General features: G+C 46.6%; 1 protein-coding gene across 8 annotated transcripts in view; it reads right to left on the bottom strand.

Annotated features, from left to right (window-relative positions):
- The window catches only part of LOC131421690 (apolipoprotein L2-like), a 91,306-nt gene that overhangs the window by 18,237 nt on the left and 50,534 nt on the right, over positions 1 to 22,535 (bottom strand). For 3 of the 8 annotated variants that reach the window (XM_058568445.1, XM_058568448.1, XM_058568441.1), the window contains exons 1-2: positions 2,917 to 3,232; positions 2,416 to 2,532 (exon numbers count right to left, since the gene is read on the bottom strand). The exons of the other annotated variants lie outside the window; for them this stretch is intronic. The gene's annotated coding sequence lies outside the window, so the exon portion shown is untranslated. Of the gene's footprint in view, positions 1 to 2,415; positions 2,533 to 2,916; positions 3,233 to 22,535 lie in introns of those variants that run through there. 8 annotated transcript variants of the gene reach the window in all.

Raw genomic sequence — 22,535 nt, 5'->3', positions numbered from 1 at the left:
TTAATTGTTAATTGATTTTAATAAGAAGGAGAGTCTTAATATATATGGACATTTTCCTTCTATTTATTTATATGACTGTCTATAAGGGACTGAGAAAGAAAAAAAGAACAGCCCCTGCACCCAGAAGCTGACCTGGCACTCACCACTAGGCGATACTCTTCTCCTATTGGACATCGATGATCTCACAGACACAGCCTCAGACTCTGAGACCACGACAACACGAGACAGAGAAAGGCCACTGCCTAATTCTGTCTACACAGAGACAAAAACAAGGTCTCTGCGCCACCCAGAAGACACCAAACACTCCTTCCCTTGGCTGAACAGAATGACTGTATCTTCTTTACCGGTTGTAGCTTTATCCTCGTTCTGATCTCCCCTCTCTATACACAAGGTGATTGAGACACACATGGATAGGATTGTCTCCCACTCTCTCCAGCACCACATAAGGAGTGTGCCCCGTTTCCTAAGAGCCTCCCCCAAATCACCCAACCAAAGCCCAAATCCTAGAATCGGTTCTTTCTAACACTCTCATACTGAGATGCCCGTGGGTCTTCCTCACTAAGTGTAATAATCCCAACTTGTTCACTACAGGAGTTTCCCTGGTGGCCTAGGCTGGAGGGCACTGACAGGATGGATGTGCATATACACTGCTTCTACTGTGTGAGGAGGAAAGAATAAATCCGGGCTCTGCCACTGCTGTCAGGTAACCATGGCAGGCCCAGCCCTCCTTTGAAGACACACAAAAAAGTTTTGTTCCTTTTTGAGTGCAGTGGGTACCCATTCAATATGTCCCGCATTAAAAAAGGAGGAGCAGGAGGAGGAGGAAGAGGAAGGAAAGGGGAAGAGGAAGAGGAAGAAGAAACCAAAAGCTTCTACCAAAAAATAAGTAAATATATTGCAAAGGATTTAAATGTTAAACCAGAAGGAAAAAACTACAAACGTAGTAGAGAAATGTTAAAAATAATGTTGAGTTGAGGAAACCTTTCTCATCAAGACACAAATCCCAGAATCCATAAAGGGAAAGTTTGAACTATTTGGCCTCTTAAAAATTAAAAATTGCAAAGGGCACCATAAACCAAGTCAGATACAACTAGAGAGCAGGAGACACTATTGGCAATACTTACAGCAGACACAAGGGGACGATCCAAAACACACACGAGATCCTACAGATCAACATGAAAAGACTACCACAAAATTTTAAAACATTGATAAGTGATATGAACAAATCATTCCTGGGGAAGTGACTTGCCCAGCGTCAGACAGCTCTTGGTGGGCAGAGTGCAGGTCAACACCAAGCCTTACAATGCTGGTATTAAAGGGGGGAAATGTGATTTTAATAGTTCAAAAGTTTCCAGGTTTGAATCTGCCTGTATGAACACAGAGATGTGGGCTCACACTCTACAGTTACACTCACACGTCTACAGCTTGGTTTTTTATTTTAAGATTACAAAACTGCAGCTATTCTGCAACGTGCCCCTCTCACTCCCCACATCTGGGCCGTCTTTCTGATTCGGGGCACACAGGACCGCTTCTTACTCCTCCACCACCCACCAGTCCCGAGCAGAGGGCCAGGCAGAGGGGAGGCAAAGCCCTGCCATCTCCCTTCTTGGTCTCTGTCGTGAGATCCTGGGCAAGTCACTCTCCTCTCAGTGCCTCAGTTTCCCCACAGGACCCGGCACTGAGCAGGCACTCAGAGACTAGGGGGTGAAACAAGTCTGATCCCCTGTATCTCAGAAGAAATCCTCGGCCCCCTCAGCCTCAGCAGCAGCACTCTGGGGGCAGCTCAGGGCGGCCAGGCCACAAGCACGAGAGGCTCTGACTCACCTGCCCTCCTCCACCTCCTCTGCTTCCTCCAAATTTCCCAAAGGGACGAGCACCCCCACATCCACCTCTTTCTGGGGCCACCTGCTCATGTCTCAGCTACTCCAGAACCTGAGCTGAGGCAGGGGGAGTTTTGTGGACTTACTGAGCAGTTTCCCCTTCCCTCTCCACTGTTTAGGGGCACAGGGGGAGGAAGATGCAGTCAGACAAAGCTGGGTTCAAATCCGGGCTCTGCTTCCTCCAAATTTCCCAAAAGGACGAGCACCCCCACATCCACCTTCTTTCTGGGGTCATTGGTTCCTGTCTCAGAGAGTCCAGAACCTGGGCTGAGCCAAGGGAGCTGTGTGAACTCATCTGAGCAGTTTCCCCTCCCTCTCCACTGTTTAGGGGCACAGGGGGAGGACGATGCAGTCAGACAAGCCTGGGTTCAAATCTGGGCTCTGCCACTGCTTAACCTGTGACCTTGGGCCCATGACCCAACCTCTCTGAGCTTTGACTTTCCCTCCTCTATAAAATGGTGACAGTAATCCTTCTCTTAGAGAGTTGTTGTGAGGATGGGGAGATGGTTGGGGGGCCCTCCCCTCCCCAGCTTACCAAGGAGTCCTCCTCTGGCTGAGTGTGAACAAGATCCAGTTCTTCTCAGCGGTGCAGATCCAGTCGTCAGCTGTGTGTCTGTGCAATAACCAGACACATCCTCCAGACGCAGATATACTTGGGGACCCAAAAGGGAAAGCGAAAGTCACTCCTCTGAGCAGCTCGTGATTAAACAAACATCCTCCTCGGCACCACCTTCGCTATTCCCACCCTCCTTGTTGACCCCTTTAGAGGAGCAACCCAGACCCGACATTCCAAGTTCTTCTTGGCTCAGCCCTCCTGCCTCGGGCTTCTGGAAGGAAGACTTGCCATGGCAGACTGTGGGACCCTCAGCAAATTACTCTCTCCGCCTGTGGGCTTGTTCCCAGCCCCCTCCTCTCTTGTCCCTCCCCAGACTCCCCACATAGCCTGCCCTATGCAGCTTTGTGTCACCAGCAATTGGCGCACACCAGATGCTCATTGGGTACTTGTGGTATTGCTGCTATTGAATGCTGTGCCCACCTGGCTTCTAGACTTTGCTTATGTAGTTCCTTCTGCCAGAAGGACCTGCTTCTTTTTGTTGCTGTTAGTCCTGTTGAGTAGATTCTAAATCCAAGCAACCCTGTGTACAGCACAGCAGAACCCTGCCCGGTTTTTTCTCCACTCTCACACCTTTGACCCTACATCAGACGATGCTCTCCTGCTACTCATAGAGTTGTCTTGGCCATTTTTTTCGGAACTAGGTGGTCAGGTCCTTCTTCCTAGTCTATCTAGTCTGAAAGCTCCCCTGAAACCTGTCCATCATGGGTGATTCTGCTGCTATTTGAAATACCGGTGGCATAGCTGTCAGCATGACGGCAATAGGCAGCCACCACAGTGACGGCCAGCAGTTGGGTTGGGTGGTTCCCTGACAGGAAACAAACCCAGGCCGCAGCAGTGTGAGCCAGATCTTAACCACTAGAACACAAGGGCTGGCTGCTTCCTCCTCTGAGAGGCCCTCTAGCATCTTCCCTGGCAGAGTTCACTGTGCCCTGCTCTGGTCCCATGGAACTTGAGGGAGAGGCCTAAGCCCACTGCTCAGCTACTGTGTCCGTGTTTTCCCCACCCTTTTGATCAGGTCTCTCTCTAGACTTGTCCCTGAAGGCAGGGACAGCACCAGTGCCTTTGGGTCCTGGTGACCTGCCTGAGGAGGCCTATCCTTGGTGGTCAATACTGTTTTGATGGATGCAAAAATTTGTGGGAGTGAGATGAGAGAATGCCGCTGTTTTCTATGTTGGCTTATTTCTACTGATGATAGATCTTTTCCTCTCTGAATGGAAGACTTTTATAGGAAGGCCAGTGTCATGGCAACTCAGAAAAGTCTGAAAACAGAAAGCAACTCCCGTTTCCTGCTTGGTTCCTGAGCAGAGTAGCCACTATCAATGGAGGGCTGAGTGTGAGCCAACACTGTGCTGGCTCCTTCCACGCATTTCTTATTTAATTCTCATGTCACCTCCAGGAGTTATCAACTCCATTTTAAGATAAAGAAACTGAGAGGAAAAGGTCCCACACTTTTAAGTCATGTAGCTGGACTGCTGCTGGACTGTCTTGCTTTGCCCCAGGCAGAAGGGACCGGGAGGGGCCTGGACCACAGAGGCAAACCTGACCCTTCCATCAGGGCCTTTTTCCTCCTGGGCAAATATCCATGGGGCATCATGGCCACCTCCCCGCCAACTTTAGAAGAGGGACAGAAGACTGCTGGGTATCACACACTGGAGTTTGGTCTTATAATCACCCTGTAAAGTGGGCCAGGAATATGATCTGATTTTGCAGATGAGGAAGCCGAGGTGAGGGGAGAGGCAGTGTCTTCCATCCAGCAACTCAGGGGAGGAGACAAGGTTCAAACTTTGACATTTGACACTTGTTTAAAGTTGTTTTTTGTCCACTTCTCCTTGTTTAAATTTATTTTGTGTCATTTTTTCCGTAACTTCCCATCCTCTTGATTCATCTTTCTTTCACTAGCATGGCCTTAGCTTGACAGCCAAAGAAAACTAATGTGAGATACAGAACTCAGTTAAATATCCGCACGAGCTGTGGCCCCGTTATCACAAGGATCCTCTGTTAAGAATGCAGAATGGATTCCAGATGGACGTTTGTGGACTCGCTGAGCATAATCTCATGGTGGAACAATGAGGATGGAGGCTGCAGGCTCAAATCTGGATGATAATTAGGCATCTTTTGACTCCAGTGACATGAGCTGACACCCCATTTGGAGACCCTAAAGACCTAGAACTATAAACTAGTGACCCCCACTATCACAAGAAAAGTCATCCAGGATTACTACAGCTCCAGAGTTGGGGTGTGGTCAAAATATTTGGTCAATAAGCAATTTCAGTCCACTGTGAAGGCAACACCCACTCAATGAGAAAGCAATCGGAAAATTGCTTAGGAAGGCATCTGAGGAATAATGGATGACTATGAACTCTCTAAGGGGACCCTGATCTCCTTAGGAGGGAGAAATCCAAGGAGGTCAATGGTAGGGGAGGCAGTTCATGGTCAGAAAAAAAGAGATTGTGGGTTTCATGTCAGGCAGCAGGGAGGGTAATGATCGGGGTTTAGGTTTCACACACTGATGTTCTCAGCAATAGAATTGATGGACAGTCCACTTACTTTCTAAAACCCATAATCTGGTGAGCAAAGAGCAGACACAGGTCAACATGCTGGACAGTCTCTGCTTGCCACCCGATTCTCAGGCCTGAGTTATGGGACAGATCCAGAGCCCTTGAAGGAAAGGGTAGTCAGGAGTTTGAGAAAGGACCTGTGATACCCCATACATGTAACATGCAAACATTCTGCCTTTATGTTGTCCATGGACTGGGAGCATCCCCTCAAGTAACAGTGGAGTAGTTAAAGGAAACACAGCATACCCAGGACTGTGGGAGACTGGGTCCAAGGTTACACTAACTACTAGTACCAAGAATAAGCCAGAATGATCCAGTCCATGGGTGACTGGTCAGAGGGGATGCTTACAGGGGTAAGTAATAAATGAATGTCTCATTTGAGCTCACCTCACAATAGGTCCATTGGGACCCAAACTTCACCTGCCCCATTTTCTATATTCCTGAGTGGATACCTGAAGAGGTACTTTTGGAAGCTGCAGATTGTCCCCCACACCCATGGATACTAGCTATTCCAGTGATGTAAACAAGTAGAGGCCAATGGGTTTTACATCTCCACCAAAATATTCAAATTAAAATCTACACCAAATTCTTGAAGGAATTACAGAGATTGGTGCCATCATCAAGGCTGAAAGAAGGCAAGAGTAGAGGTTCCTTTGGCACCCTATTCACCTCTCCAGTTGGCCAATGCCAACCAGTGATGTGTCTTGGAAAACAGTGATTGGGAGCTCAGAAAACTACTCAGGTTGAAACTCCAATGGAAGTTGCCATTCCAAAGAGGTTCTTCTTAATGTAGGAAATAAATACAGCCTCTTGCTCTTCTTATGTATCAATCAGTCTTCTTGGTTCCAAGCAAAGATACCAACTCTGGTTTCTTAGTGAAAAAAAAAAAAGGGAAATTTATTGGAATAATATCAGAGCTTCCCCAAATCAGCAGGAGGCTGGAGACCAGGCTTGGAAAATAAGTGTAAACCAAGGAAGCTTCATGGTGTCAAAGGCAGGGAGCAACAGAATCATCTTTTGTCAGGAACAACATAGTCAAGATGCTGCCTTTGCTACCCTGAGATATTATCCCTGCTGGTGCAGGACAGCATCCTCCATCACTATTCCCCTCTAGGGCAGTCATTGAGAATTGGTTCTAAGCACACTTGGTCTTTGCTTCACTTGCTCCAGATTCTGGATCCCATGTGGAAGCAGCCAATAAATCAAGCTACGTCTTGGGTATGAGCCCTGGATGCCAGAGAAGAAAGAATCTAGTCTCCATATACAGAGAACGTCATGACTACCCATGATGGGAAACCCCCAACTAAGAAGAAGGCAATAGTTCTGTGTGAAACAAGTTTATTACATCCAGGGGCCCCAAAAGTTGACATCTTTGATTGTAGGACACAGAAACCAAACTCCAACTTGCAAAAACTAAATAGACACAGCACTGAAAGGTCCAGAAAGGCCAAATTCAGGTGCTTAAACTGTGTCATCAGGATACAGCTTCTCTCAAATTTTGCTGGGCTTTCTGCCTGACACAGCAGCTTCAACCAGAGCTGGGCTGCTGCGGAACACTTCTTAAGGGTATTCTATAGAACATCTCGTAGTCCACTCTGCCTGGAAGGAGAGATATCCTCAGGCCAGGATATGCATTGTTTCTTGGGTAACAGCTAATGATCTGGCTGGTAGGTCAGAATTTTAGAAAGAATAAATCTGGAGGCTTGGTGACAAGATACTTATGGAAGAGGTATATGGTTGGAGCTCCCAGAATGAGGCCAGAGCTGGAAAATACTCCTGTCCCATGTGATGCTCACTAGAAGGACTGCACTGTCAGAGTGACTTAAAAATCGATGAAGACACCCTTTGCGGCTGCAAGTCTTCCCCCTTCCCCAGGCAGCCCAAGCTTTCAAAATGGGCTCTGTGACAAAGTGGCTGCTAGAGAGGCTATGTCTAACCACACAATATGGACTGTCCCTCCTCAAGGTTGACTTGGAACCTAACGAATCTCAGCCCCCGGAAGTGATGGTCTTTGATATCATTGAAATGGCCCGAACGGGACTAGGATGGCAGAAAATACTTCGAGAGGTTGAATACTGCCTCATAGGATGTGTTACGCTCTAAATACATACTCAGTATTTAGTGCATTTTCTCCCACAGCCATAATTTATGGATCTGGGAATTAAGAAGTTAGGATGAGGGTGATAGCCCTCATGATTACAGACACTAAACCACTCTCCAAAAATTTGTTTTCAATATCCATGATTCTGGACCTTCTGGTCTAGAGGTGTTAGTACCTAGGAGGGGAATATCTCTCTTAGGGCAGACAAAGGTGGTTTCATTGAACTGGCCATATCTGATTCCTCATGCTCCTCCATGGGTGGATAAGGATGAGGTCACTGGGCTGGACGTGGTAGTTGATCTTGATTCTCAAGAGAAATTCACATTGTTGCCACACAGTAGGGCAGGAGGAATATGAGTGGAACTTGAGGGGTCCCATAGGATTCCTTCTTCTACTACAAAACAAGTAGTGAAGGTTAATAGAAAATTCCACAAACTTACTGAAGCAGGACCACCAAGAAATTCAGGATCCACAAGAATGAATTTCCCACAGGGAAGAGGAATATTGAGTGGAACAATCAGTTAAAGGCTTGTGTCAGTGGCATCAATGGTCAACGGTGGTTGTAGCCTCTATTGCACATCTTTGTTTCCTACCTATATCTATATATGTATACTAATACAAATATACATATATGCAAAATATTGAGAGAGGAGGCCAATGGAGCAAGAGAAACATTGACATCATGCTGAGGTCCTCCACTCCATGACATAACTTCAAGATGCAGTAGGTGGAGACTATTTGTGTTTGTCTCCATCTGGGGAAGTGGTGAGTACACTTGGTGATGTATAGGGGATCATTGGATCCAGAACAGGTCAAGGAAAATCATTTTTAATTGTCTGAGAAGAAGAGTGCATGTGAGTGTCTGGTAGCCAAGGGGTTGACTGTATCTAGCAAACACCAAATCTGGTGGCTTCCTGACGTGAGGCTCTCTCCAAAGTTTGTGTCCCTATAACTCATTCCTTTTCCTCATCCTTTGGCCTGACTGGTCCAAGAATACAGTCACCAACCCAAGCTATTCTGTCTCCTGGGAACTGGAAACTTTAATCAGAGACACCAGGATTCCACGTGTTTGGACATAGCCATCTGACGGCAGGGACCTTGAGGGGCAGACAAAGTTTCTAAAGTTGGACCCGCCTGGATTCCTGTCCTTCCTGGCTGGACCCAGTGGTCCCATAAACTTTATCTCATCTTCTTTTTACCAAACACAAATACAGGTTCATTTACCTGCCACATGAGAGGGGCTGAAAGAAAAAGACTGGAATGCCAGACTCGTGGCATAGAAAATAGTTTTATTAACAAAAGGCAGTCAGACGAGGAGATGGGAGTTAAAACTTAGACCCACCTCCTCGAAGGGAAAAAGGAGGGGTTTTTATCTGGCGTTTTAGAGTAGAGGAGGATGAGCATGTGGCCTTGCTGGTTGGTGTCTTCCCGCCAGCCTGTGTCTGGTTTTGAAGACTGACTTTTTATCTCTTGGCTGTCTAGACGTTTCTGGTTAGTTTTCGTCTTCAGCCTATGTTTGGCTTGGTGAGGCTGAATCTTGATGTCTGGACCTTGACTTCCTGGGAAAGACAGCTCACTCATATACCATAGAGGGACAGAAACAACTGGTTATTTTGAACAGCAGCTGATTATGCTGAGTATGCACAGCCGCAGTTAGCAAAGCTTCTCTCAAAGATTGTTTGCTCTAGGGAAGATTTTTTAACTTTTTCATTCTTGGTTTCACTCTTTTTCCCTCTAACAAGGTACGCCCACCTTGGTCCTGCCTAGTCCCACACATGTCCCTGCTCCCTGCACTGCTCTGGGGAGTCACAAAGTGAGGCCCTGCTGCAACATCTCATGGATCTGGGTGAATTTCTCCAACACCCTGTCCAGCTCCTGAGTCTGCTGCCTCAGCTCTTCAGTTGACTCTGCCTTTGCCCTGTTATGCAAATGCTTTGACTCTTCCACAAGGCTGACCAAATCCATCAGAAGGAAAACAACTGTGGTGGTCCCACTCATGATCTGGGCTCCTTTGGACATTGCCAGAGTGGTACCTCAGAAAGCTTTCTTCCTCAGCCTGCCACTTTGGACTGAGATTCTCCCAACAGTCATGAGGTGCTTGGCGTGGACTGCTAACTAGGGTTTGCCTTTGGCCAACTTGGTTTCACGGATGTCTTCTCAATAGTTTCCAGGACCTGGGTGAAATTGTTTGTTGAGGAAACAACGTGGAGTGTGATGTGATGTAGAGTTTCCTTGACTATCTCCCCTTTGTCGATGTCAATTGATGCCAGGAGATTGGCTTTGACTTTTGCTGACAACTTGCTTGAGGCATCCACAATGCTGGTGGACACACTGGTCGGAGCAGCTGCTGCTCCCAGACCTATCCCGGTTGCTGAGAGTGCCAGACTGGCCGCTGCTGTCACCGCTGCCAGAGCCAGGCCAAGGAAGTTCAGGATGCCAGACACAGCACTGGTGGATTTGGCCACCACGTTGGAGATGGTGCAGTCTCTGTGCACCTTGTCAACCTTGTCTGCACGTGTGTAGAGCTTTCCTATGCGCTCCTCAAGCTCCTGTTACACCCGAGGAAACTCATTCAAAAATTTCTCCCTGTACAGTGGGTCTTTTTGGATCATGTCTTTCTCTTCCATGGCCGTGTCTGTGTTCAGCTTGTTCAGACCTTCATGTACTGCATCTGCCTCATTCCTATAGCAATGAAGTTAAAGTGATTAAGAAAGGCAGGTTGCTTATCCATAAACTGGGCTAGATAAGATCTCTCCTGCATGAATCACAGGACTTTTCCTATAAATCAAATGAATGAGAATTTTACAAACGTAAATAATTTTTTTCAACATTAAACACGTTTTGTACATTGTAGATGCTGCACAGTACTTATTCAATCAGGGAATAAATGGTTAAAAGTCATCTTAAGATGCTCTTAAGTAGTAAGTGTTTGATAAAGATGTCTTCTCACTCAAGGGCAGCTCAACACCATCACTACCAAAGTGTTTGTAAAATGGAAACACTATAGATGAACAAAGAGAAGTAGGATTGGAGCAGAAAAACCTTCATTCAGAGACTCTTAGGCTGTAGTCAAGAATTAACGTCACTCACAGAGAGGTGGGCCTTTTGCCCTTGGCTACTGGGAAGTCATCTCTGGCCCCTAGAATGTTGTGACCGATAGGAGTATTTTCATTTGCCTGGGTCTTTGGCCACTGGACAGTCTGACAAGGTAATGAATGATGGGGACTTTGGGTCATGTGGTTCTGACCTCTGGAGGAACTGGAAACTAAAAGCGTTAGTTTGACCCCCAGGAGGGGCTGGAGACTACAGGTCAGCCATGTGGGCAGCATGTGATCAAGTCCCAATAAAAACTCTGTACACTGAGGCTCTTGTCAACAAGACTTTCTTCATGACCAAACCTAAGTCAGGCTCTTCTGAGCCCTTTTCTCAACTAGGCCTTGACCTTAGCCTTCCATGTCTAGTCCTGCCAGGCTGTATCACCCAGGCTTAGCCAGAATCGTGCTAAGTCAGTGTAGTGACAGTCTCCACACTCTTGATATCTGATCACGTTTGTGACCCCCTACCTTTGACGTGTAAGTCCTTGACCTGCCTTTAGCAAGAATTCCCTTACCATTGATGTCTCCTCTTACTAATTTTCCATCCATCAACCCACTCATTCTGCTCATTGGCTATAAATCGCCAGCTGTCTCTGCTGAATTCAGAGTTGAGCCCTCTCTCTCTCCTTTATTGTGAAGATCTTGACATCTATTTCAATAGTCCTGAGGAAAGTCTTCCTTACCATTTTAACAAGCGTCAGGATAATTTTTTTCTTGAGCAGGGTGAGCTTCTCTGGTTGGCAATGCTCCACGTGCAGTGTCACACACCGAATACAGGAGAGTCATGCGTCCTGAGGAGAATGGAACTTCACCTTTGAAATCCTCCCAGACTCTGCCCTACGCTTCTTTCCCTTTGGCTGACTGTAACCTGTGTCCCTTCACTGTAATAAAGTGCAACATGAGTATAACAGCTTTCAGTGGGCTCTGTGAGTCCTTCCAGGGAATTATCGAATCGGTGGGTGGTTTTGGAACCCCCTAAGTTTGCAGTTGGTGTCAAAAGTAAGGGAGGTCTTTGGGACTTGGCCTTCAGACTTTGCAGGTGGCTAACTCTGCATACTTAGAATTAAAAAAACTCCAAAAACTCAGAGCTAGAAGGGACCGTACTGATCATTTTGCCTAGCATTGGCTCTCCTCCAAGCCTGATGCCCTTTGACCTTCCCAGCCGGATGTCACTGGGTCCAGCCACTGTCCCAGTTGAGTGGGTAGCGGGAGGGCTGCTGCTAATCCTGCTTCCCCTAGGACTTTGAAGCCCGCCTCCCTGACTCCTGACCCACCATCAGAACCCCCGACCTCTCAGGTCTCGCCAGCCTAGCTCACACCTTAGCTGGTGACAGCTTCACATGCATGCACACTAAGGCCATGTGCAACCTCATGGAACCTTCATGGAAGACTCAAGAGACTTTATGAATCATCTATATGACTCACTAAGCCTGAAAAGACCTGCATTTGGAGAAGCTTTGCAGAATATACTCTCCTTGTTGGTGCGGACCTGTGAGTCTCCTCAGTACCTCAAATTACACAAAATTGGCAGTCACCCATTCTGATGTTGGGAGTTGTCACTAAGCCACACTGCCTTCTCACTCGTCCCAGGCTACTCTGTGTAGAATAGAAGAGGGTCCCAAACGGCAATCGAGAACCTCCCAGCTCCCAGGTAGGGTGTGGAGGAAGCAATCACCCATGGCCCTCTGTGCCCAGCAGTGAGGAAAACAAATCATGGAGGGAAGAAATGTCCCCTCTCCCACTCACAGGACCTCTACAATGTCCATGGCTTCCTCAAGTTTGTGTCGTAGGCGCCTCAGTCACCTCACTCTAGTCCCGCCCCACTGCCTAAGCCTTCCTACTAGTCCTCTAAAGTGGAACAAGTTTCCATGCTGACCCCCAGCTTTGACCCTGGCCCAGGCTACCCTGGGCCTTTGGAGAGGATGATTGCACTTGGTAGCCACCTTTGACCCTGCAGTTCACTCTAAGGCCTTCAACACAATCCTATCAGATTGTATTGCTGCTCCCATTGAACAGATGACAAATCCGAGACACCAAGACATAAGCCCAGAGCCCCAGAGCTGGGCAGAGAGAGTCAGCATTCAACCCAACCTGGCCCAGCTCCACTCCAGCCTCCCCACCATATAGGCCAGCAGGATCCTGAAGTGTTTGTACAGTTACTTAGATAGGGAGAGAAAGAGCTCTAGCCAGAATCCCCAGGGACACAAACTCATCGTCTCAGGAGTTTCCTGACTCATCCCAAAGGAAGCCCTGCTTGGCTCTCATCTGCAGGAATAAGACCCTTGGTCCTTGTCTCTTCCCAGCAATCTTTTTAAAAGTTGACATTAATTGAGCACCTACTGTGTGTCAGCCATTATGCTAAGCACTTTATGTGCATTGTCTTATTCTCCTCACAATCAAATTGAACAGATGAAGAAACTAAACCTGCCCAAGGTCACATAACCTGTCTCCTGCAGGTTTCCTCTCTTCTCAACTCGAGGCCATTCACTGCCAGCACATGACATGGAGGAACTATTCCCCATGGATTGTTGAGAAGGGATATACTCAACCCCAACCACAGGAGACTGTTTGGAGGAGGTGTGCCTGCCAGAAGGAAACTAGTCCTGGAGGGAGATCCGGGTGACATTTCTGGGGCTCCAGTGGAGGTCACCTGGACAAATGAGCCACAGCCACAAATATCTCCCTGGCTGTCTCATTTGTCAGCAGAAGCTGCAATACTTCATTGCTCACTGTGTTCAAGAAATACTCAATGGCATCCTCGATAAAGCTTTTACTCTCTACATGGAAAGAAAATATTATAAGGATAGAAGAGATTTTGGTAGAGTATAAATGGTATTGCCTGTAAGGTGATGAAATGTTAATCTTCCTGCATAGCTGTCACCTAGGGTACTTTTGATGGAGTCATCTGGTGTCATGAACTGAACTGTGTCCTCCCAAAATTCATATGTTGACCCCTGACCCCCCTCAATGTGACTGTATTTGAAGATAGGGCCTTTAAGGAGGTGATTAACATAAAATGAGGTCATAAGTGTGAGGTTTTAATCCAATAAAACTGATGTCCCTATAGGAAGAGAAGGAGACACCGGATCTCTCTCTGTCTCTCTGCACACACAGAAGAAAAGCCATGTGAGGACTGAGCAAGATGGTAGCCGTCTGCAAGCCAGGAAGAGAGTTCTCACCAGAAACCAACCTGCCAGCACCTTGATCTTGGTCTTCCAGCCTCCAGAACTAATTATCTAATTCCTGACATCTAGACGTGTTTAGGAATTCAGGATTTTTAACCCTTTAGAAAGAGAATACAGGGCACATATGGAATATTACTTACCAGTTCCAGCAGGGTCCGGACAGCATCCTGAAAACATACACATCTGTTTCAATAGTGAAACAAATAATATTCACATTAAATGGGATAAATAATGTCATATAAATAGTTTCAGATCAGGACAAGGCAAGATTACTGTCCAAATGAGTTACCACTAAATGTGTGCTTTTCAGGGATTTGGAGACTATGGAATTGCAGATAAGAGACTGGGACTAGTATATATATATGTGTGTGTACTGGGACATGTTATAAAATGTGTGTCCTGCTATAGATACACAAGGGGCGCTATTCTTATTTCCCAGAAGAAGAAAGGGAGACTCAAGACAGGATAAGCGATGACCCAAATCCAGCGAGCGGAAAGGTCAGAAGCTGAATCCAAGGCCAACTCTCAGACATTTCTCTGACATTTCTTTGAAGCCTCTTTATGTTTTACAAATTTCTGTGATTTCTGCATTCTACCGTAGAGTACATCTACGTTTTCTCTTTTTATTTAAAAGTAATGTTTCAGACTACACACCATTGAGTAAAAGTACCATGCAAAGAGGATTCCTTCTGCTAATCACGATGCTCCAAGATGGGCAGTGGAGGGGGACTCTTCAGGTGAATGGGGGTCTGGACCCAGCTCGCATCCCTGTGATCAATCTGTATCACCTCCTTCCCCCAGGGGTGGTCTCAGGAGACACAGCTCCCCACTGGCACCTCTGACCCCAGGCTGGCCATTTGTTAAACAAAAGATCATCTTGTTTCCGAGGGAGAGTTTCTCCTCAGGGATCCACCAGCCCAAGCCGTCTGTCCAGGATCCCAGGGCCTGCCGGGGAGCACCTGGCTTCTGATCTGATCTGTCCTCCCTCCGTTTTCATTCAAAGTGACTAATTAAAGCACAATTCCACTCTCCTGGGTGGCTCCTGGGAAGGTGTGATATGGTTACTAGGGCTGTGCAGTGATGGGAATGCAAGCAGTTCTAAGAAAACAGGACTTAAGAAATCATACTGTCGATGTGGGTGGGTGGAAGGTTGTTTCACTTTTTCTTTTCCTGTTTCACTAAAGTGAGAAAGGGAAGCAGGGCTGAGACAGAGGAACCCCCGCACTAAATCTGTTCGTTTATTGATTGGGGTGGGGGTGGGAAAATAACTGAGAGCTGGGTCTCTGCAGGGGTGTTGGAGATCAGTAGAATCAGTACCTGCCTGAGACAGTCACACCTGGTAAGCAGGTGCTTATAAATGGGAGCACAGGGCAGGTGCCCTGACACAGCCACGATGGACAGGGTGCTGGGGAAGGGGGAGGTTTCAACCTGGAACTGAGGTTCCAGAGAGAGGGGACAGCAACAACACTTTGGGAGAACCTACTGTGTGGCAGGCACTGGCCCAGGCCACATACACACATTATATTCGATCCTCATGACAACACAAAGAAATGTTCTCATTTTACAGGTGAGGTTAGGTAAGGTACTCCAGGTCACCAGATGCGAGGTGGCAAAGGCCAGACTGGGGTCCAGTTCAGTGGCCCACTGCCCTTTGCAGAGCAGTTGTGCTGACAGTAGGGCGAGAGTTGGAGGGAACCGCCTCCGTTGGTAACGCCCCAGGATCGGCTGGAGTGGGGCAGGAGGCTAGATGGGGCAGGAACAAGAGAAGCCTCCAGGGTTGCTGGTCACCTCCTCTCCCTGTCCCACCTCGGAGCCCCATCTCTCCTCCCACCTCTGCTGTCTCCACCTCCTGTTGGCTGTCCTGGCCTCACTCTGAGTCATTTGATGGACAGCAGGGGAGGGAGGAATTGGGCATCTGGGCCATGGCACCCTGAGGAGAGGACCTGGAAGGAGATGCCCCTACGACCCCTGGGGAGGACTCCCCTTGGATGGGCTCGAGGACGTTCATCAATCCCCTTCTTGATTCCTCTGTAGATTAACTCAGCCTGGAGATGCCACCCTCAGTTCTAGGGTGCGAGTAGGGACCAGCAGAGAAGAAGAAGCTGACTACCTGGGCCGATCCCACAGGCTTCTGAGGTCATGGTGTCAGAAGCAGGATCTCAGAGTTTTCCTTGAGAGCCCACGAGTCTGCGTCCAGGCTGGAAGGAGGTGTTGCTTCACCCTTGGGGAAGAGAAAACAAATTGTGGGGTCCAATGTGAGCCTGCTGTGGCAAGAGGGAACAGCGAGGGGCCAATTGTCTCGTGGTTCCTCTGGGATGACCGCAAATGTCAAGTGGACTTAACCCAATGTGTTTCTCTGTCTCCCGGGCTCTGTCAGCTCCTATTTAAGGAGAGTTACTTACCTCCCTTCAGTTTGCTCTTGAGACAGGTCAGAGTCCTGCTCTCCTTTGGGGGCACAAGGAGAAGATAATCAGACAAGGAGAAAGCCATCTGAGAAGTTATAGAAGCAAGAAAACCAAACACAGAAGAAAAGATAGGCAGGGAGGTTCTGGAAAACACTTGAGATTTGGAGAATTCGTGTTCACTAATTGATAGTTGCTAATATTGATGGAGTGCACATGATGTGCAGGGCTCCTCATGTGTTCCCTCATTGAATACTCGCACACACTCCATGAGGTGGGTGCTACTGTGGCTCCCATTTTAAAGTAGAGGAAACCATCACACAGTTTAGGTTTTCACCTAAACTCAGGTTAACCCAGGTTTTCACAACAGTGCTAGAGCCAGAGCGTGAGCCCATGTCCTTCTATCCAAATCCCAAGTTTGTGACAACTATGCTCTACCCCCTTTAATAGATAAAAATACTTACTCATGTATATGTGTTTATTTGTAAATAACGCTTCTCATTCCAAAACCATGTCCCGCATCCTGCGCACCAGTCTCTGTCTTGATAAATTTCCTGGTGCTGCATCTTCCCACAGCCTGTAGCCTCCTTGCTTCTGCAAGATGCTTCATCCCATAAGGGCCTGGAATCCTGCCGGGCCTTGGCCCAGTCCCTGCAGCCCTGTGGTGAACTGAAGAGCCCTTCTGATGGTGCCCAGGCCTGTCTGCTGTCCTCCTTAACTCCTGGATCTTAGGTTGCTTCTAATTCTTTCTGTAAATACTAGTGCAAAGAACACTCTCCTCACAGAAAAGTTTGCCTGCATTTGAGATTGTTTCCTTTATGTATTTCTAGAAGCAGAATAACTGGGTCAGAGGGACTCAACATATAAACATTTTTTCAGACCTGGAACCCCACTGCTTGCAAACGAATTATGCCAATTTACATTCACAGTACATGAGGGTGTCCATCCTTTCAGTCTCACCTGTTCTCAGTGGTTTTCTTTCAAAAGCAGATCTTTATATAGAGAGAAATTCCTTCAGTTCTGCTTGTGACTATCTTGCTTTGGGACATGAAGAAAGAAAGCAAATGTTGATTATTTTTAGGCACTATTTTAAGAAGGCAAAAGAGCATTTATCAACTAGCCCCTCTGAGACCTGACTTAAATGATAGTAAAGGTACTTGTAGGTATAATAATAGCTAATGACAAGAGTGGCTTACATTAGTGGTCTTTACTCTGCACCAGGAGTTGCTCTAAGACTTTACAAATAATAACTCGTACTCTTCTCATAACCATTGAGGTGCATACCATTTGTATCCCAATTTGCAGATAAGGAAATGGAAGCACAGATGTTACGTGACTTGCCCAAGTTCAGAAATCTGGTAAGTCGTAGTCTGGGGTATGGGTTCAAATCTGCCTGCTGGACTCAAGAACCCACACACTGCCTCTCCTCACTCTGTTGCCAATGAGAAACGGGAATGGGGTCAACAGGAGACATGAGATTTCAACAGATGTTTGAAGACTGACTGGATGGAGAGGTGATAGCTGAATAAATAGGAGAGGAGGGAGCTGCTATCAGAGAAACAGAGAGAGGGCGTGTGGGCAAGAAGAATGGTCTGCCAGGCAAAGCCTCAGAGAGCGAGACTGAACATGAGAGGGTGGAGAGAGGAAAAGCAGGGGATAAGTTCACCATCCCCACATCCCATCCTATATTCACAGCAGCCTTAGATCTACACCAGAGAGAAACAATTCAGAATTGAAAGACTCCAGAAAAAATGTCTGTGTTTCAGCATTTATGGGTCCTCATCTAATCACTCTACAGGGAAACCTGCTATCAACTTTCTTCCTTCTTAAATACGAATAGGCAATCTAGGATCAGATATACGAGAAAGACAAGAATGTGGAAAAGGGTGACAGATAAACAAAAAATGACGCCTGAAGTAATGGAAAATTTTGAAAATAATTTTTTAAAACTCGAACCCATGTCCTTAGGGAGATTAGAAAGGTATCTGATTCATAAAATAAGAACATGATGCACTGAAAGTGGGAAAAATTATAGAATAAAAAAGGAGATCTTGGGATTAAATGGTGGTTGACAAAATGACAAAATAAAGAACTCTAAAGAAAAGTTGAGAAAGAAAGTCAAGGGAGGCTTCCAGAAAATAAAACAAAAAGATGACAGTAGAAATGGATTTAAAGGGGGAATAGAAAAGTTACCAGCCACAATCATTTCTTAGAAAATTACTTGAGAATGAATTGCAGGAAAAAAAAAAACGATGTGTACATGTGTTTATGGTGTGGGGTGGAGGCTAATCAAGAGACAGAAATATGCGGGATGAAGGAATCAGGAAAATCAACCCTGAGAAAAGGGAATCCAAGGATTACATCTGGGCAGGCAGTAGGCCTAGCGAGCAACCAGTCCAAAATGGGGTAAGAAGTGAAGAGGTCTGTGGGAAAAAGGGACTAGATATAATACCTCATATGATGTACAGTTTGAAAGAAATGGAGGAAATGTTGAAGGCAAACAGTGAAAGCGGCAAAAACAAAGGCAATTAAAAACATCAGGAAAACTAAAGCTGTGCAAGAAACCATGTGCAACTGTACTGCAGAGGTTAGCTCTACAGTAAACAATATTTAAAATATCACAAAAATGTAAACACTCTTGTTTCATTTTTAACTTTTAGAACAAAACAGAGCATTTAAATATGAGAACTAAATATACCTGTTGCCAATCAATATATAAATTAAAGTACAAGGGTAGAAGTGGGAAGGTGAAGCACTGAGGAAGAGGAAGGAAGAGTAATATCCTTATTTTACAAAGTGAGGAGTCAAGAAATATGGCTGCAGTTGAGGACATGGGAAATAAAGGTGTAAGTGAATTACTTATAAAGGTTTCTAACAGAGGATATAAAATAAGTGATAAAATGATATTAGGAGAGGATGGAGAGGGGGTATAAGAAAGAGCATAAAAATAAGTGTAATCCTTACCTATCCTGGTAGGAAGTGAATTAATAATATCAAATTTTAAAAATCAAGAAAGAGAAAAATGCAATAGCTAGTGTTTATTAGCTATTGTGGTTGATGACCACTTGCTTTGCACCGGGTACTGATCTAAGTGCTTAGTTTGCATTAACTCATGTTTAGTTCTGATGACTCTGTAAGAAAGGAAACTGAAGCTCAGAGTGGTTAGGTAATTTACCCAAAGCACCCACCTAATGTCTTGGCCGCAATTCAAATCTAGGCTTCTTGTCTCCAGAACACACACTCACACACTATTCTATCTCCCAATGTGAGAACACTATTTAAAGATACAGATTAACTACCTAAAGAAGAAGACAAAAATTAAAAGCAATTGCTTCTAATTGGGAAGGGGGTGAACAATGCCCTCTCTACTAACCGATTTGTTTTAATCATATGGACTTATTACGTTGAATTTTTTTTTCTTTTGGTGAGGAAGATTAGCCCTGAGCTAACATCTGTTGCCAGTCCTCCTCTTTTTTTGCTGAGGAAGATTGGCCTTGGACTAACATCTGTGTCCATCTTTCTCTACTTTATATGTGGGACGCCTGCCACAGCATGGCTTGATGAGTGGTGCATAGGTCTGGGCCTGGGATCTGAACCTGTGAACCCCGGGCCACCAAAGTGGAGCATGTGAACTTAACAGCTACGCCACTGGGCCAGCCTCTGATTTTTTTTTTTTTTTTAATTTTACGAAAGCAGAAGTCACTTTATACTAGTTAGTAACTGCTAACCATAGTAATGGGTTGGTTTCTGGCGCAACCACCTTAATGACAGAAGCAGTTGGATCAAGTGCCAGTAAGAAATAAGCCTGACTCCTGGGGTGACAACTATCAGTGTAGGAGAAACCTTAGTGGTTGATGACACTAAGTACTATAAGGAAAGTAGGGATGATGACACATGTAAAACTAGAATAATCAGAGTGAACTCTAACCTTAAACAGATGTATTTTCTAGCAACACCTTGCCCACTCACCTATGCACCCATGGGCTTTTCTCCACTCAAGGGAGTAAGACTCCTGGGAGGGGAGCTGGATTCCACGGGTCTGCAGTATCTGCCTCTCCAGAGACAAGGATGCTTTCGAAGATGTTCAGAGCAGGGTTCAAAGAGGCACCCACTAGTAAGTCCTAACAAATTACATAGAATCATAATAACAATTGGTAATGATTATATGATCATGTTTAATTGGGCCAAGTTGAGTCTATGAAAGGCCATGAGTTCACAATAATACTCAAATGAGAAGAGTTGAGACAAGGTATACAAAAAAAGGCAAATATAAAGGTTCAAAGAAGGAAGTTGTAATGCAAAGAGGAGTTAGTTTAATGGGGACTGTTTAATTGTTAATTGATTTTAATAAGAAGGGGAGTCTTAATATATATGGGCATTTTCCTTCATTTATTTATGCGACTGTTGATAATGGACTGAGAGAGGAAAAAAGAACAGCTCCTGGCATCCGGAAGCTGACGTGGCACTCACAACTAGGCGATGCTCTTCTCCTATGGGGCATCGATGATCTCACACACACCAGCCTCAGACAGGGCCACTCTGAGATCACGACACCATGAGACAGAGGAGGGGCACTTCATAATTCTATCTATGCAGAGACAAAAACAAGGTCTACGTGCCACCCACAAGACACCAATCACTCCCTCCCTTGGCTGAAAAGAATGACTGTTTCTTCTTTACCAATTGTATCTTTATCCTAGTTCTGATCTCCCCTCTCTAGAGACAAGATTATTGAGACATCCACTGATAGAATTACCCCCACTTTCTGCAGCACCCCATCTAGAGTGTGACCCGTTCCCCAGAGCCTCCCCCAAATCACCTAACCAAAGCCCAAATCCTAGAATTGGTTCTGTCTAACACCCTCCTACTGAGATGCCCATGGTTCGTCCTCACTAAGAGTAATAAACCCAACTTGTTCACTACAGGAGTGTCCCTGTGGCCTAAGGCTGGAGGGCACTGACAGGATGGATATATACTGCTTCTGTTTTGTGAGGAGGAAAGAATAAACAGAGGCAGCTGTCAGGTAACCAAGGCAGGCCCAGGAAGGGTGGGGACGGCCCCAAGCAGGATCCTTTCTCTTTCCCTGCCCTGTCACTGGGTCATTCCCTGGCGCTGATCCATCTCTGGCTGCTGATCCTTGCTCTTGAACTTGCTCTTAACAACAGAGTGGTTCCCATGGTCTTTGACGCTTTTCTGCCCACCAGCTCCACTGCAATTCCACCCTCCTCCAAAGGCTCTGGCCTCCACCTTGACTTGGCTGCCTCTCATTTTTGTGCCTCAACATCAGGTATGTGTTTTCTGGGCCCCTCTGCAGCGAGAGGTGACTGTATGAACCAGTTCTGGCCAAGAAGATACAGGGGCCGTCAGCTGATTGGATCCCGGGGGCCTTCCAGCTATAAGGGAAGGTGTGAGAGGAGAGCTAGCTGGCCTCCTTCCTCCTTCTGTTTCAAATGCTGCATGAGCCTGGGAGCCAGGGAAGCCAATGGAAATCCTGAAACACAAGGACCAAGAGCTGACACAGAGAGCCAAAGGAGGAGTGTGCAGGGAGAGAGAGCTGGATCCTGGAGTACACGAAACATTTGTATAACGAGTCTGCGCCCTCCATCTCATCCTCCCCATCCTTCTCTGCCATTCTTGGCCTGGCCCTGACACTAGTCTTGGGCCTCAGCTGGATGTAGATGCTGACACTGCTCCTGGCTGCTTGATCAGTACACAGGGTGTCCTCCTTGGTAGCTGCTGACTGCTCAGTTCCCAGAAAGGCTGTTGGTGGGGGAAGGGAGGACCCTGGAGGAAGGCTGCCCCTGCCCAGATGCATGGCCCAGATAGGGAGTCCCCCATCCCCAACAGCTCTGTTAAGTGCTCAGGACACAGCAGGACAGAGATTCTCACCTGAGCATCTCCTCCAAGTGGCTGCAGGGAAAGGAAAGGAGCGATTAAGACAGGATCAAATTCAAACTCCTAAGCCCGGAGCAGTCAGGAGGGCCTGGCTGACTGCCCTGAACTCCTGTCTTCCTCACCACTCCCTGCCTCCACATTGGCTTGGTCCTGGCACCTCCGAGGACTCCCAGCTTCCACCTCTGACTACACCCAGCCTCCAGGCCTCTGCTCAGGCTGCTCCCTCCCCCTGGCGTGCCTTCCCCACTTTCCTCATCAGGTGAGAGTTGACCTGTGCTTAGAGGCCCAGCTCCAAAGCTACCTTCTCCTGTTGGCTCCCCTAGTGACTCTCCAGGCTCCCTGGAATGTTCCACTTTCCTGATTGTAGTTCTATTTGCGTTAAGGTTCTTCAGCTGTCTGTCTCCTCCATTCGTGGGCATCCTGGCAAGGGCCCCATCGATTCTTGCTGCACCTCCTGTCCCAGTGCCTCCAGGGGTTCCGTCCACCTCCCAGGCACAGCCTGGCTAAAATCTGAAGTGGGTGCCATTACTCGGGCATAAAACAACCAGCCTCTCCATGACACAGCACAGCCCCAATTCACTCGCAGTTGAGTATTTTCATTTATTTTTCTTGGTTACCTTGATGAAAAGCTCTTTCTGGCTGAGAACAAACAAGACTGTGACTCAGATTTTACTCAGATTACCTCCCTGATTTAATGTACTTTTGACAGTTCTATCAGATTTCTGAGTTTCCATTTATTTCTTCATGGCTCCTTACTCCAGTCATAACATTTTTACAGGAGGAGAAAGAGGAAGAGAGAACTG

The sequence above is a fragment of the Diceros bicornis genome, chromosome 25 (genome assembly GCF_020826845.1).
Source record: "Diceros bicornis minor isolate mBicDic1 chromosome 25, mDicBic1.mat.cur, whole genome shotgun sequence".
In the NCBI taxonomy this organism is placed as follows: domain Eukaryota; kingdom Metazoa; phylum Chordata; class Mammalia; order Perissodactyla; family Rhinocerotidae; genus Diceros; species Diceros bicornis.
This window is presented reverse-complemented; position numbering and strand designations above follow the sequence as displayed.